At 42.7% G+C, this 16,437-nt stretch overlaps 1 pseudogene; it reads right to left on the bottom strand.

Annotated features, from left to right (window-relative positions):
• Window positions 1-594: 594 nt before the first annotated feature.
• Window positions 595-788, bottom strand: LOC117434623 (small nucleolar RNA U3; annotated as a pseudogene).
• Window positions 789-16,437: the final 15,649 nt, after the last annotated feature.

Below are 16,437 nucleotides of genomic sequence, written 5' to 3' on the forward strand. Positions count from 1 at the left end.
ACAGGCATTACATAAATGTTACAGATATGTTTCGTAGACAAAGTTGGAACATAACTGAGTAGATTTCTAAACAATCCGCTAGTAAAAGACATTATCTCAAAGCGCTATCATTTCTTTCCAGCTCTTATGAAAGACAAATATGGTTGCGCATTATATCACAGAAAAAAGGATAATCCTAGCGCTTCATTTAATCCCTCGGGTTGTACCGTATGGAGATAGAAGATCCATTTTGATTCACATTGTAATAGTTTTTGATCGAGATTATCACCTCCTTGAGCTTTAAATATTTTTTGTATGCCACGGAATTTCAGATCTGAAATGGAATGTTTGGCATCTACAAATTGTCTAGCTAGTGGTGAATGGATATCTTTTCTCCTAATTGAACTTTTATGCTTGCTCAATGCGCAATTGTAACTGTCTAGTACTTTTATCATTGTCTATGCACAATACCTGTCATGTAAGCCTATTGGTATCAGACCGATCACAATTAATGTGATCCATGTTTTCGGTCAGATTTATAGTTTTAATCAATCATCGAAAAAGCAGCAGTGCTTTGCAACTGTAGGTCGTCTTTCTTACCTTTTTGGTAAGATACCCACTCAGAACGTGTCCGCATCCTCCAGCCCCCTAAGGAACACTGGAGCGGTCATCAATAACAGCGAGCAGTTGGCCAAAAACGACAATCGCTGTCTCCTTCACGCTCAAAAACAAACACTCTCACTCTTCCTCGTGGATAGCGAGTCCAAACACTTTAAATACGCATTTCGCTAGCAAAATTTTTTTTTCTTACCACTTTCCCTCATTACAATTTTACCATGCAAAAAAACCTCAATTTTATAACACATACCAATACTCATCTACCCATACATACACAGAAATAAAACTCAGCCATCCAACACATCCATCAAACCTTTCCATTTTTCCCTACATTTTCCCTCCCCATATATACTTTCATTCTCATTACTTTCACCTTCCATTCGAAACAAATAGGCCTCTAATACAGTGGTTTTGTCTTTTTCTTTTTTCAGTGCTATGTTGCTTTTTTCCCATAAAGCCATCTTCCCCAAACTTATGAGTCCAAACAGGTATGTAATGTTCCTTAGGGAGTTTGAACACCCCCTCCCCAAACATAACACAATCCACATCTAAAACCCAATTCCCCTCAAATATTTTCAGCAAACCTGCACATTTCGTCCAGAATTGCTTTGCAAAATAGTACTCCCAGAATACATGTTTAGTTTAATAATCATTACATTTACCTCTTGGACACTGTCGTGGATGCACATCCGTGTCTATGTAATATCTCCCTTACAGGAAGCCTATTTAATGCTCCCAACCAAACCAAATCCTTCACTTCATTTTCCAAATACTTTTGTTGCATTTTCCCCCATTCAATTGATCTTAAATCCACATCCAACTTAACCCCCCACTCATCCCTTATCAGCCCATACATCTTTTTGTGATTTAATAAAATTTCCCTATTTACCAAATTTTTATGCACTTTCAAAAAGGACACTATGATCATAAAACGTCAGCCTGGTTTCTGAATGGGGCACCCTATTATCCCAATAAACAAACTCTCTCAATGAAATCCCTAACCATAATCTCAAAAAATAATGATTTGTGACAATTTCATCAATAAATTCTTAACACATTAGATTTACAAATAAACAATCCAATTTTAAGGGAAAACACGGCACGTCCCTTCCCCCTCCTCCATTTTCCCGTACATAACTTCCCTCTTCACACACTCGTATCTCCCTCCCCAAATAAAAGAAAACACCCCCCTTAACTTTTGTTTGCATCTTACCGGAACCGGAAACACATTGGCAAGATACAGCAACGTAGGTAGGATCTGTGCTTTCAACACCAAAACCTTCCCTGATATGGTCAGTGTCCTGCTTCTCCATATATTCATTCTTTTCTTTACCTTCTCAATTTTTTCTTCACAATTTTTCCTTGTCCCATCCTTCCTGTAGAACCGTACCCCCAAGATCTTTAGCCCGTGCTGACGCTCCTCAACCCCGCCTTTACCCTCAGTTCTCTTATCCCACTTCCCACAATACATCAGATGACTTTTTGTAGGTTCACCTTTGAACCTGTTGCTTGGCCATATAAATCTATCACCTGGAATGCTCTATCCATGTCCCTTCAAAACCTCATTCCTTACAAACTCTGCAAACGATTCAATAAAAATAACATACAACAGCGGCGACCATAGGACATTCCTGCCTCACTCCTTCCTGTTCTATTTTTCCCCACTTAAAAACCCGTTAATTTTCACCCTACTGAAAGCCGCCTTATACATAGTTTTTATCCACCCCATAAAGGTTTGGCCAAAATTCATTCTTTCCATTACCTCAAACAAAAAATCATGACTAACCCTATCAAAGGCTTTCTCCTGATCAATATTCATCAAACATAATGGTACTTCCCTTCCATTTACCCATTCAATTACATCCCTAATTAATTGTAAATTCAAACCACTGTGTCTGCCCACCACTCCACATGTTTGATCCTCATTTATCAATCTAGGCATTACTTTTTTAATCTGTTTGCCATTACTTTACCTAGAATTATTTTCCACACATAACAAAGTAACCGGCCTCCAATTTAATAAATCTTTATCCCCTTTTTTAAAAATTAAACTTATTTCCCCCATCCTCAGTGATTTGGCCATCACCCCATCCTTAAGCATCTCACTATACACTTTAGTAAAATCTCCCCCCCAAAATTTCCCAAAAGCACAAATACAATTCTTTTGGAAGCCCATCACACCCCGGTGTCTTCCCATTCTTTAATGATTTTAAAGGTGCCTCCACCTCTTCCTTGTTTATCCCCTGTCCAAATCTTCTTTTCCCTCCTGACTTAACTTTTTTGTAATGTTACTTAAAAAAAACATCACCCTTCTCCTTATTTCCTCTTTTTCCAAACAATTCCTGATAAAACCTTTGCACATACTTCAACATCTCTCCAGTCTGTTTAATTGACCCATTTTCACTGGTCAGTTCACTAATGACAATTTCTCTTTCTCCCTCACTGTTTGAAAAAAAAAAAAAACCTAGAGCACTTCTCATCCTTTTCATTTTCCTCTACCCTTGCCAGAAAAGTAAATTCCTTAACCTTTTTTTCTAATTTACATCTAATCTCCTTTTTCACCTGTTCATATATTTTAACATTCACCTCCCTCCCCTCATTAAGTTCAGAATTCATATTTTCCAGTTTATTTTGCAACTGCTTCATCTCATATCTCTCCTATTTCCTCAACTGCTTGCAAAATTGTTGACAGAATTTATCTATTCTCTTTTTTACTTCCTCCCACCATTTTACCAATTTATCAAAACTATCTTGCATCCTCCTCCAATTACCATATAAGGCTCAACTCTCTCTTAAAATCCTCATTTTCCAAAACAGAAATTTTCATTTTCCAATACCCCAGGCCAATGTCTGGGCTTTTCACTTCAATAGAACTGAAGTAACAATTTTTTTTTTTTTTGTTCCTGGGTAGTAAGTGTTATTTCCTAATTGCTTATGCCTCAAGTATAGAAAATTGCTATTATTCTCCACAAACTTTGCTTTTGTGACCAGGACAGTGATATTTTGAAATTTACCTATTTCCAATGAGAACGGGCAAATTTGTGTCTTCGTTCACAAAGTCAGAAAAAAACAACATATGAATCCAAATTAACATGTATTTATACAAAAGTAATTCAAAAATGACTACAAAAGATTTTAGAAGTGAGTAGTTTTTCGAGATTTACGATTATACTGTAAATCACTTTCACGAATCAGCCCCCGAATGTAGTCTCCCATCATGTTCTCGTTATACTGTCCTTCACTGACAGCTCATCCAGGAGCCTCAAAGCCGTGCTGCTCCATAATGGTAACAAGTACCCGTCTCTTCCCCTGGCTCACTCGGTGCACCTCAAAGAGGATTACAACAGCATCAAGATCTTGCTGGACGCCTTGAAGTATGATGAGTACGGCTGGGACCCCCGGAAGGTGCTGATGCCACCACTGCACATCAAATTGGGCCTTATGAAACAATTTGTCAGAGCTCTAGATAAGGAGTCGGCAGCCTTCAAGTACCTTCAAGACTTCTTCCCTAAGCTGTCTGAGGCAAAGGTCAAAGCCGGTGTCTTCGTCGGACCACAGATAAAGAAGATCCTGGAGTGCAATGAATTCCCCAAGAAGCTCACTAGTAAGGAGAACGTGGCTTGGAACAGCTTTCTCGCAGTGGTTTGGGGCTTCCTGGGCAATCACATGGCCGAAAAACTATGTGGAGCTGGTTGAGACTCTGGTGAAGAACTACGGCACAATGGGCTGTAGGATGTCCCTCAAAGTCCATATCCTTGATGCTCATCTTGATAAATTCAAGGAGAACATGGGCGCGTACTCGGAGGAGCAAGGCGAGCGCTTCCACCAGGATATACTGGACTTTGAACGCCGCTACCAAGGACAGTATAACGAGAACATGATGGGAGACTACATTTGGGGGCTGATTCGTGAAAGTGATTTACAGTATAATCATAAATCTCAAACTACTGACTTTTCTAAATCTCTTGTAATCATTTTTGTATTACTTTTGTATAAATACATGTTAATTTGGATTCATATGTTTTTTTTTCCGACTATGTGAACGAAAAGACACATTCGCCCATTTTCTCATTGGAAATAGGTAAATTTCAAAATATCACTGTCCTGGTCACAAAAGCAAAGTTTGTGGGGAATAATAGCAATTTTCTATACTTGAGGCATAAGCAATTAGGAAATAACACTTACTTCCCAGGAACAAAAATTGTGTTACATAGTGTAATATCATGATCTGAACACCACATGGGGATAATCTTACAATCACTAATTACACACTCTTTATTTACAAAAATGTAGTCTAATCTCCTACTCACACCTCTTGAATTTCTCTAAATATTCTAGAACTGTCCACCAAGGCATAGTCTCCCACCTCCTTTTTCAGATACTTGGCTGAAAAATATTTAATTTACATTTACAACAATCAAATCATCCAGGGAGGTGTTAAAATCCCCCCCCCCCCCCCCCCAAAATAACTTTCCTATTCGTGCTCAGCAACTCGGGTAATTAAGATTTCCAACCTAGCACTCCTACTGGTTGGTGCATACATATTAATCCCCCCTAAATGCTTCCCCATGTTGTGTGTGTGTGTGTGTGTGTGTGTGTGTGTGTGTGTGTGTGTGTGTGTTTTTTTTTTTTTTTTTTTTTTTTTTTTTTATATATATCTACATACATTAATCTACCTGGTATTATTATTTGTGACTCCAAGAACCAATCAAATCCCCTAAAAACCATCCCCACCCCATCTGCATGCACATTACCAATGCTCCATAGAGAGGGCCCTGCTTTCCATTCTTTTGAAAACCGTTTACAGTCCTCAAAGTTCTTCAAATGGCACTCCTGTAAAACACAAATCTCAAAATCCAGATTCATTAAAGACAAAAACAAAGACGCTCTTTTACTAGAGTACTTCTTTCCTCTGGTGTTCATCGAAATTACTTTAAGGTGCATCATGTTCACAAAGATTAATATTTGTTTATTTGCTTTTACCCTATTCATATTCCTTTTTCTTCCTCGGTCTCTTTTCCTTTCTTTTCCTCTGTAAACCCAATTAATCCTTTAAACCCAATTAATCCTTTGAACCCCTCCACTCCATTTTTTTCCCAGATAACCTTCCGCCTCAGAACTTTCTACCTCCGAATCTTCCATCTCAAACTCACCGACTCCTCGATCACCTGGGATCCACCAATGACCGACACCACTGAACCATCCGAATCCCCAAAGGTCACATCCGATATTTCCTATAAAACTTTCAAACCTATTATACGTTGACACTATCTCCTCGTCAATGTCTATCAATTTCTTTTCCTGGTACTATGTTCTCCTTCCACGCTCTCCCCCCCAGGAAATGTTATTTATGTTGGTATCCAGAATCACCGTACCTTTTGATCCTCCACTATTCTCTTCTTCCATACCCTCAGGCTCCTCGCCCTCCTCTTCGTTTTCATAGGGAGTTAACACCCCAGCCAGCTCAGAATCTGTAAATGAGACTCCTTCCTTGATTTCTCCCTGTTCTTCCGCCTCTCTTTTATCTCTCTCCAATACGACTGCTTTAGTGGGGGCAAACATCTTACTTGTCTCCTTGCTATTACTGACGAGGGCCTTCTGGGTCTTTACCTCCTCCATGGCCTCATCTTTTGCCCTTAGACTTCCACGCTCCTCTTGTCCTCTAGCAACACTTGCGTATGATCTGTTTGGGCATGCTCTGAATAGATGATTTGTCGACCCACATTCGTTGCACGCTCTCGGCTTTGGGCAAGCTTGATCAAAATGCCCTAGTTCTTTACAGTTCAGACATTTCCTCTTCTCACATCTAAACTCCTAATGCCCTACCTCATCACATACCCTGCAAATCTGAGGTTGTCTTGAGTAAACCATATATCCCTTCACTCTCCCAATTCTGAAGGTAGCAGGTGGATGGAAAAATCCTTCAAAACCATTTTCATCCTCCTTCAGCAACACCTCGTACTGCCTCTGACCGTTCCACATACCAAACCTGTCTCTTCTATACATGGGTCCAGATACTATTTCCACATAATCCACCAAAAATAAGTCTACTGCAACATCTGGTACGTTCATATCAAACATGTTCAAGGTTATCAGTCTGTAATTATCCCTCTCCATTGATCTTACCTTGAACTTGTTTACTGGGTGGACTTCTTCATTCTCCATATACTTCACCATGAGCTTCTTTAAATAGGTCTGACACTTCATTGTCACGTCCAAATACTTTTCTCTGCCGTTCCTCTGTATACCCAGGATCTCTTCAAAGTTTACTTCCAGCTGACCAATGATGATTTTTTCAATTAATTCCTCCCTCAGCATCTCCTCCTCTTCCACTATTCCTCGCCAACAAAATCTCGCCGTATTCTTTGCACCAACTCTTCTCTCAAATTTCTTTCGCCATCCTCCCATCGATTTTTCTCTGACATTATAGCAATGATTCCTGAAAGTATTGTTTTATGGGCAAGTTTTGTTTGTATTTAACTAGTTTGGGATTCTTTCTGTTTGTCCTGGTTTTATGACGACTTCATTGAAACTAACGACCGCAATATGTTCTGTCCGGAGTCCATTGGATAAAGCAGCTGTCTTAATTGACGTGCTGCTTTAAAAGCCAGCTGCTGGATGGTGACGGGAGTGTGCCCTTGACAGAGACAGGTTGTGTTTGTGAATGCCAGGAAAAGACAGAGCGCCTTTTGTTTGTTAATTTTAGTTTAAGTTTTGTTTTTAGTGTTTATTCCAGTTTGATTGGAAAATGAAATGTTCTACCCACGAATGAGTTGATCCATGGAAGTCGTGATCCGTTAATGCTTGCTGTATGTGGTGAGAACAAAGTAGGTTTGTGTAACTGAGAAAGTATATGGTTAAATCGACTTTTGTAATATATTGGCTCTGTTTTTCTCTCGCGTTGGGCCACTGTTCATTGTTTATGGGCTAATTGATTTTATGATGCATCTATTTTTAGAATTGAAACCGGTAATTCTATTTTAATTGTATTAATTGTGTTGGTGGATTTTAAAACATATGTCTTGTCTGGGGGGTTAATGGAGTGTGAGCTTTGTCTATAGGATTTATCTTAGTTATTCTTTATGGCACTGTCACTCTGTATATAGTCCATTTGTAAATTGTGAACCTTTTCATTTCTCAACCATTTTGCTTTGCAGTGTTAATGTTTTTTTGTTTTTCTTTTTGCAAATTGTTGATTTATATATTGTGTTCATGGTGTTATATGGGATTTCTTTATTTTGATTGTTTTGATTTGTGAAATGGTTATTTTTATTGTTTACACTGAGATATTATTGGGGAAAGTGTGTAATTGAGTTGCTTGGGTTTACTTTTTATTTTTTTCCTATATCGTATTGATGTGTTTAGTGAAGTGTCGTTTTAGAATTTGTTTTTGACATTGTATCCTCTCTTTCTCCATTCCTTCTGTTTTTTTAAATTGTATATTTCTTATTAAAGATATAATTGATTGAACTATCCTTGTTTGTACATTTGTCCTATCTGAGATTGGCTGTCCAATTAAAAGGAGCCTGGCCCTGGGTATTACAACTTGACACAGCCGGCAGGATTGGACTCTTTTTTTTTTTTTGTGCTGATCTCGTTTTAGGATAGGTGTAATATGTCTAATGAGGAAGCGGGGCTTATTATAGCTTCTGTGTCAATGATGATCCCGTTTTTGATGGGGGGGGGGGACAATTGTAGTGTGGGGGATGTGAGTTTAGTAGAATGGAAGTCTAGTCTTGAAGCTATGTTCAGAATCTATGCATTACTGGAGACTAAGCAGTTGGATATTGTGCTCTCTAGTTTAGATGTGGAAGCAAAAAGGGAAATGCAGATTTTGCCAGATGAAAGCAAATGTATAGTAAAACAAGTATTTGAGAAATTAGAATTGTATGGCGATAAGACAACTACCTCGACCTTACGCTCCCTGTTTTTCAGCTGCAGACAGAAATCAACAGAAAATATTAGGGAATTCTCACTAAGTTTGCAAGAATTATTCTCCAGAATGAAGAAACGGGACTCCAGAGGGATTGGTGATGAAGACATTTTAATCCGGGACCAGTTCTTGAGTGGCTTGCAGGACATGATGTTGCGACAAGAACTACGAGCAAAGATCTTGTTAAATGATGGTTTGTCTTTTACGGATATCCGTAGAGATGCAGTATTGCATGTTGAGGCATTTGAGGGAGAAGAATCTACCGTATTCCAGTGTCGGAGCTCAGTTCAGCAAAAGTCTCAGACTGTGGCTGAAGAAATTATTATTATTATTATTATTATTATTATTTATTTCTTAGCAGACGCCCTTATCCAGGGCGACTTACAATCGCAAGCAAATACAAATACATTCAAGTGTTACAATATAAGTCATACAATAAGAACAAGAAATACAATAATTCTCAAGTGTGACAAACCACAATTCAATAATACAGCAGATAATAGTGATAGTTACATCAGGATATGATTAAGTACAAAATACTACAGATTAAACACTTGGGAGATTACAATATTCTGAGGTACAGGATTAAATGCAGTAAAATAGGGGGCAGATAAGAGCAAAATAAAGCATATTTAAATGAAGGGTGATAGTGTCCCAGGATACAACAGAGGAGTTCTACAGGTGCTGTTTGAAGAGGTGAGTCTTAAGGAGGCGCCGGAATGTGGTCAGGGACTGGGCAGTCCTGACATCTGTAGGAAGGTCGTTCCACCACTGCGGAGCAAGGGTGGAGAAGGAGCGGGCTCGGGAGGCAGGGGAGCGTAGCGGAGGTAGAGCCAGTCTTCTAGTGCAGGCGGAGCGGAGAGGTCGAGTGGGGGTGTAGGGAGAGATGAGGGTCTGGAGGTAGCTGGGTGCAGTCTGGTCAAGGCATCTGTAGGCTAGTACAAGAGTCTTGAACTGGATGCGAGCGGTGATCGGGAGCCAGTGGAGCGAGCGGAGTAGTGGAGTAGCGTGGGCGAAGCGAGGTAGAGAGAACACCAGGCGAGCAGCAGAGTTCTGGATGAGCTGGAGCGGACGGGTGGCGGACGCAGGGAGGCCAGCCAGGAGGGAGTTGCAGTAGTCTAGGCGGGAGAGTACCAGGGCCTGGACCAGGAGCTGGGTAGCATAGTTGGTGAGGAAGGGTCGGATTCTTCGGATGTTGCTCAGGAAGAATCTGCAAGTGCGTGCCAGAGTGGAGATGTGCTGGGAATAAGAGAGGCAGGGGTCCAGGGTGACTCCAAGGTTTTTAGCTGAGGAAGAGGGAGAGAGTGTGGTAGATTCCAGAGGAACAGAGATAGAGAGATCAGAGGAGGGGGAGGAGGAGGGAAAGAAAAGGAGGTCAGATTTAGAGAGGTTGAGTTTGAGGTGATGCGAGTGCATCCAGGAGGAAATAGCAGACAGACAGGTAGAGATACGGGAGGAGATGGTGGAGTCAGAGGTGGGGAAGGAGAGGAAAATCTGAGCATCATCAGCATAGAAATGGTATGAGAAACCATAGGATGCGATGAGGGGGCCCAGGGAGCGGGTGTAGAGAGAGAACAGGAGAGGACCCAAGACTGACCCTTGGGGGACTCCAGTCAAGAGAGGGTGAGGTGTGGAGGTTGCTCCACGCCAGGTTACCTGGTAAGTGCGGTTGGAGAGGTAGGAGGAGAACCAGGCCAGAGCAGTGCCAGAGATCCCCAGGTCAGCAAGAGATGATAGTAGAATAGAGTGATCAACAGTGTCAAAGGCAGCAGAGAGGTCGAGGAGAATTAGGACAGAGGAGAGAGAGGCAGCTCGGGCACACTTAAGTGAGTTGGTGACAGAGAGAAGGGCGGTTTCAGTGGAGTGAGCAGAGCGGAAGCCAGATTGGAGAGGGTCAAGCAGAGAGTGGTTGGACAGGAAAGCAGAGAGCTGGCGGTGTACAGTCCGCTCGAGGGTTTTGGAGAGGAAGGGTAGGAGGGAGACAGGACGGTAGCTCTGGAGGGAGGTGGGGTCGAGGGTAGGTTTTTTGAGGAGGGGAGTGATAGAGGCTTTTTTGAAGGCAGAGGGGAAGATGCCAGAAAGTAGAGAGGTGTTGAGGAGGGAGGAGATGAAGGGGAGTAGAGCAGGAGCAGCAGCTTGAAAGAGGTGAGTGGGGAGGGGGTCCAAGGCACACGTGGTGGGTTTGTGACCCTGGAGCAGGGAGGAGAGGTCAGAGTCTGAGAGGGGCAAGAAGGTGGAGAGGGAGGGCGAGTTAGTAGGGGATGTAGTGGGTGTAGGGGTTGGAGCAGGAGGGGGTGCGGGGGAGGGAGAGGTGTTAAAGAGTTTGCGGATATCTGAGATTTTAGAAGAGAAGAAGGAGGCAAAGTCGTCAGGGGAGATAGAGGAGGGGGGGAGGGTTTAGGAGGGAGGAGAAGGTAGAGAATAGTTTACGTGGGTTGTTAGTGGAGGCTTGGATTACAGATTGGAAATAAGCACATTTAGCAGAGGAGAGAGTAGAGGAGAAGGAGGAGAGAAGAGTGCGGTAAAGGTCTAGGGCAGCAGGGAGTTTGGTTCTCTTCCATTTCTTTTCAGCAGATCGCAGTGTGATTCTTGCCGAGCGGAGCACAGAGGAGAGCCAGGGATGGGGAGGGGAGGGGCGAGCGGGTCGGGAGGTGAGGGGACAGAGGGAGTCGAGGGAGGAGGTGAGTGAGGAGAAGAGGGTGGAGGTAGCAGAGTCTACGGAGAGTTGTGAAAAGGAGTCGATAGGAGGGAGGTGAGAGAGAGCAGTGGAGGCAAGGACAGAGGGGGAGAGAGAGCGGAGGTTACGGCGAGAGGTGACAGTGGGGGTAGGAGGAGCAGGGAGAGGGGGGAGAGACAGAGAAAAAGAGATGAAATAGTGATCAGAGAGGTCCAGGGGGGTGACAGAGAGGTTGGAGGGGCAGCAGGCCCTGGAGAAGGTGAGGTCCAGTTGACGGCCAGCTTTGTGGGTAGGAGGGGACGGAGAGAGACAGAAGTCGAAGGAGTGAAGGAGAGGGAGGAATCCAGCAGAGTGGCTGGGGTTGGAGAGATGGATGTTGAAGTCACCCAACAGGACAGTCGGGGTAGACAGAGAGGGGAGGGAGGAGAGTAGATAGTCGAGTTCATCCAGAAAGTGAGTGAGAGGCCCAGGGGGGCGGTACAAAACAATGAGCAGGAGTTGACAGGGAGAGGTTAGTTGGACTGCATGAAATTCAAAGGTAGTGACAGAGAGGGAGGTGAGATCAGAGGGGACAGAAAAGAGTAAGGAGGGAGAGAGGAGAAGACCCGTCCCACCTCCCCGTCCGGTGAGACGCGGGGTATGGGACAGGACGTAGAGAGAGGACAGGGCAGCAGGAGTAACAGTGTTATCAGGGGACAGCCAGGTTTCAGTGAGAGCAAGGAAATCGAGCGAGAGGTGGGAGGCAAAGGCAGAGATGAAATCAGCTTTGTTAGCCGAAGAGTGACAGTTCCAGAGTGCACCAGAGAGTGTGCGGGAGGGGGGGAGAGGCAGAGAAATGAGGTTAGAGGGGTTGGAGGAGCAGCAGCGGAGGGAGGGCAGAGGACGAGGACGGGAGGACAGAACAGGGATGTGAGAGACAGTCATAGCAGGACAAGCAAGACAAAAGGCACAGTAGGAGCAGTGGGGTGGAGGGTACAGACCTGACTAGTAGATGGCTTCTTCCAGAGCGCTGTTAGGTTCGGATCTATTTGATCAGTGTCTTAGCGCAGGCCTCCCCTCGCTGGACTCCCACAGCTAGACTCCCGGCTCTTTTGTTGAGGCTCTTCGGTTTGCTGGCGCTTCTTGCTGGCGCTAAAATAAGCTATCTTGCTTCAGACGCTGGTTACCTGTAGACTCCCACAGCTAGACGCCCGGCTCTTTTGTTGAGGCTCTTCGGTTTGCTGGCGCTTCTTGCTGGCGCTAAAATAAGCTGCTTGAATAAATGTTGTTACCCCTGCTTGGCAAAAGAACCAACTAAACTGTGTGGAAACCAATCAAATAGCAAAATCAACTGCTAATCAATTTAGCCACTCACCTGGTACTAATCACACACAAACTCAGCCAATTCAAACACCACCTTACAATGTCACCAAATGTAGTAGTTACAATTACAAAAAGCAGGAACTTATCTATCTGCCTCTCTCCCTGGTTCCCTGAAGACTGAACTAATTACCAGATGCCCACTCTTAAATAACTCCCTTCACTTAGCAAGGGAACTAGCTGCTAACTGCTCTGGAGACAATAGTTTCACACACTTTGATGGGATCACACAACTGCAGGAGCTGTGTGGAGACCAATTCAAATGCAAACTGCTCTAATCAAGTTAACCCACCCTGATTCAAATTTACAAATTACAAATTAAGTACTCAAAATAAGCACACTGCCTGGGATAAAATCACACACTCCTCCCCAATTAGAAACACCAGGTAATACTATATAGTTAATGGAAAAATTACTAGGAGCAGGATCAAATACCTATCTTGCTTCAAATGCTGGTTACCTGGTTACCTGGTTACCTGTCGACTCCCACAGCTAGACTCCCGGCTCTTTTGTTGAGGCTCTTCTGTTGGCTGGCGCTTCGTGCTGGCGCTAAAATAAGCTGCTTGAATAAATGTTGTTACCCCTGCTTGGCAAAAGAACCAACTAAACTGTGTGGAAACCAATCAAATAGCAAAATCAACTGCTAATCAATTTAGCCACTCACCTGGTACTAATCACACACAAACTCAGCCAATTCAAACACCACCTTACAATGTCACCAAATGTAGTAGTTACAATTACAAAAAGCAGGAACTTATCTATCTGCCTCTCTCCCTGGTTCCCTGAAGACTGAACTAATTACCAGATGCCCACTCTTAAATAACTCCCTTCACTTAGCAAGGGAACTAGCTGCTAACTGCTCTGGAGACAATAGTTTCACACACTTTGATGGGATCACACAACTGCAGGAGCTGTGTGGAGACCAATTCAAATGCAAACTGCTCTAATCAAGTTAACCCACCCTGATTCAAATTTACAAATTACAAATTAAGTACTCAAAATAAGCACACTGCCTGGGATAAAATCACACACTCCTCCCCAATTAGAAACACCAGGTAATACTATATAGTTAATGGAAAAATTACTAGGAGCAGGATCAAATACCTATCTTGCTTCAAATGCTGGTTACCTGGTTACCTGGTTACCTGTCGACTCCCACAGCTAGACTCCCGGCTCTTTTGTTGAGGCTCTTCTGTTGGCTGGCGCTTCGTGCTGGCGCTAAAATAAGCTGCTTGAATAAATGTTGTTACCCCTGCTTGGCAAAAGAACCAACTAAACTGTGTGGAAACCAATCAAATAGCAAAATCAACTGCTAATCAATTTAGCCACTCACCTGGTACTAATCACACACAAACTCAGCCAATTCAAACACCACCTTACAATGTCACCAAATGTAGTAGTTACAATTACAAAAAGCAGGAACTTATCTATCTGCCTCTCTCCCTGGTTCCCTGAAGACTGCAATTGTTGAGAAGAGAATTGCATGCTGAACTGCAGAGTGACATACAAGGTAAAATGAATGAACTGTCCCAGAGTTTGTTAGGAGAATTGCGTGCGGAGTTGCAGAGCTGGAGATTGACATCTATCCCTACAGAATCAAGAGCAGATGGAGTGAGGCCCTCTCATAATAGGGCGGAAAGTCAGTATTCCACTAATCGTCGACAGTTTAATAGTTATGATCCCCAAGGAAGGTCAATCTGTAGACGTTGTCATCTGCCAGGACATATAGAACGCTATTGTGGGAGGCCAGTAAGTTCATCGATGGAGACTTTAAACTAGCCCGTCCCACCTTGTTGGACCGAACGGTGGGCCATTCTAGTCAAGGTCCAGAAATACCATTGATGGAGGGAGTGATTGGGGATAGTCCTATGGTGGAAGTTTTAATGGAAGGACCTTGTTTGCTGGACACAGGTTCTCAAGTTACCATGTTACGACTGAGCTTTTTTGAACAACACTTTGGGAAGCATGGAAAATATCTGCAAGACCCTACCGCTTGGCTCTCTACATGCTGCTAATGGGTTAGCAATTCCCTATGAAGGTTGGGCTGTGATGGATATTGAGATTGGAAGTGCAAGAATTCCTCAACAAGGCATTTTGGAGGTACAAGATCACCGTTTGCCATCTACACCTGCATTGTTAGGTTTGAATATTATTCAGGAGTATTGGGAGGAATTGTTCCAAAAGAAACAGACCAGTAAGCTTCAAGGACTGTTGTCTGAATGCTTCTGGAAGAAAAGCTTGGGGACAGGTCTTGAAGATATGTGCTAAGAAAATTGGACGAGTTGGTTTTGTCCGTACGACTAACCGTTTTCCCCTCAAGATTCCAGGATTTAACGACATGCTCATCCGAGGCAGAGCTAGAGCTGGTCCCGGAGGGCAGGATTACAGCTGTCTAGTGGAACCCTTGGTGAGCAGCAGTCTTTACTGGTAGGCTGCAGTTTGAATACTGTGGAGAATGGACGACTATTTGTGCGAGTTAGGAATACAGGCAGCGAACCAGTTCTGTTACACAGCCATCAGAAATTAGAGGAATTGTTTTTAATTCAATCTGAGGAGGTGACTGAAGAACATGATTGTTTTTATGGCGCAAATAGAACCAGGAATAGTAGTACGCCTACTACAGACTGAAAAGTTTGCGTTAGGAGAAAATGCTTGTAATCATGATGCTTTTGATCTTTCAGATGTAGAATTAAGTGAGGAGCAGCGGATCCAATTGAAGCAGCTCCTGGATAAATATCGAGGTATTTTTTCCGCCCATGAAGAAGATTGTACTGATTAGAGGAGAAACCTCGAAATGGAGTGAGGTAACCAGTGGTGTACCACAGGGATCAGTATTAGGTCCTCTGCTATTCCTAATCTACATTAATGATTTAGATTCTGATATAGTAAGCACACTCGTTAAATTTGCAGACACAAAAATAGGAGGAGTGGCAGACACTGTTGAAGCAGCAAAGGTCATTCAAAATGATCTAGACAGCATTCAAAATTGGGCAGACACATGGCAAATGAAATTTAATAGAGAAAAGTGTAAAGTGTTGCATGTGGGCAATAAAAATGTGCATTATAAATATCATATGGGAGTGAAATTGAAGGGAACTATGAAAAAGACCTAGGAGTTTATGTTGACAATGTGGGGAAGCTATAAAAAAGGCTAACAAGATGCTTGGATATATTGTGAGAAGTGTTGAATTTAAATCAAGGGAAGTAATGTTAAAACTCTACAATGCATTAGTAAGACCTCACCTAGAATATTGTGTTCAGTTCTGGTCACCGCGTTACAAAAAGGATATTGCTGCTCTAGCAAGAGTGCAAAGAAGAGCAACCAGAATTATCCCATGTTTAAAAGGCATGTCGTATGCAGACAGGCTAAAAATTGAATCTATTCAGTCTTGAACAAAGAAGACTACGCGGCGATCTGATTCAAACATTCAAAATCCTAAAAGGTATAGACAATGTCAACCCGGGGGACTTCTTTGACTTGAAAAAATAAACAAGGACCAGGGGTCATAAATGGAGATTAGATAAAGGGGCATTCAGAACAGAAAATAGGAGGCACTTTTTTACACAGAGAATTGAGGGTCTGGAACCAACTCCCCAGTAATGTTGTTGAAGCTGACACCCTGGGATCCTTCAAGAAGCTGCTTGATGAGATTCTGGGATCAATAAGCTACTAACAACCAAACGAGCAAGATGGGCTGAATGGCCTCCTCTCATTTGTAAACTTTCTTATGTTAAATCGATGGAGTTTCAACAAAGGCATTTGACTTCGGTTCATTTGTTAGCCTATACTGACATCTACAGCATTACAGCGGGTGTCGTTTACTTCATTTGACAATAATATGCATAATTTCACCTAAAAATGTAAGAACAT

Source organism: Acipenser ruthenus, chromosome 29, assembly GCF_902713425.1.
Source record: "Acipenser ruthenus chromosome 29, fAciRut3.2 maternal haplotype, whole genome shotgun sequence".
In the NCBI taxonomy this organism is placed as follows: Eukaryota; Metazoa; Chordata; class Actinopteri; order Acipenseriformes; family Acipenseridae; genus Acipenser; species Acipenser ruthenus.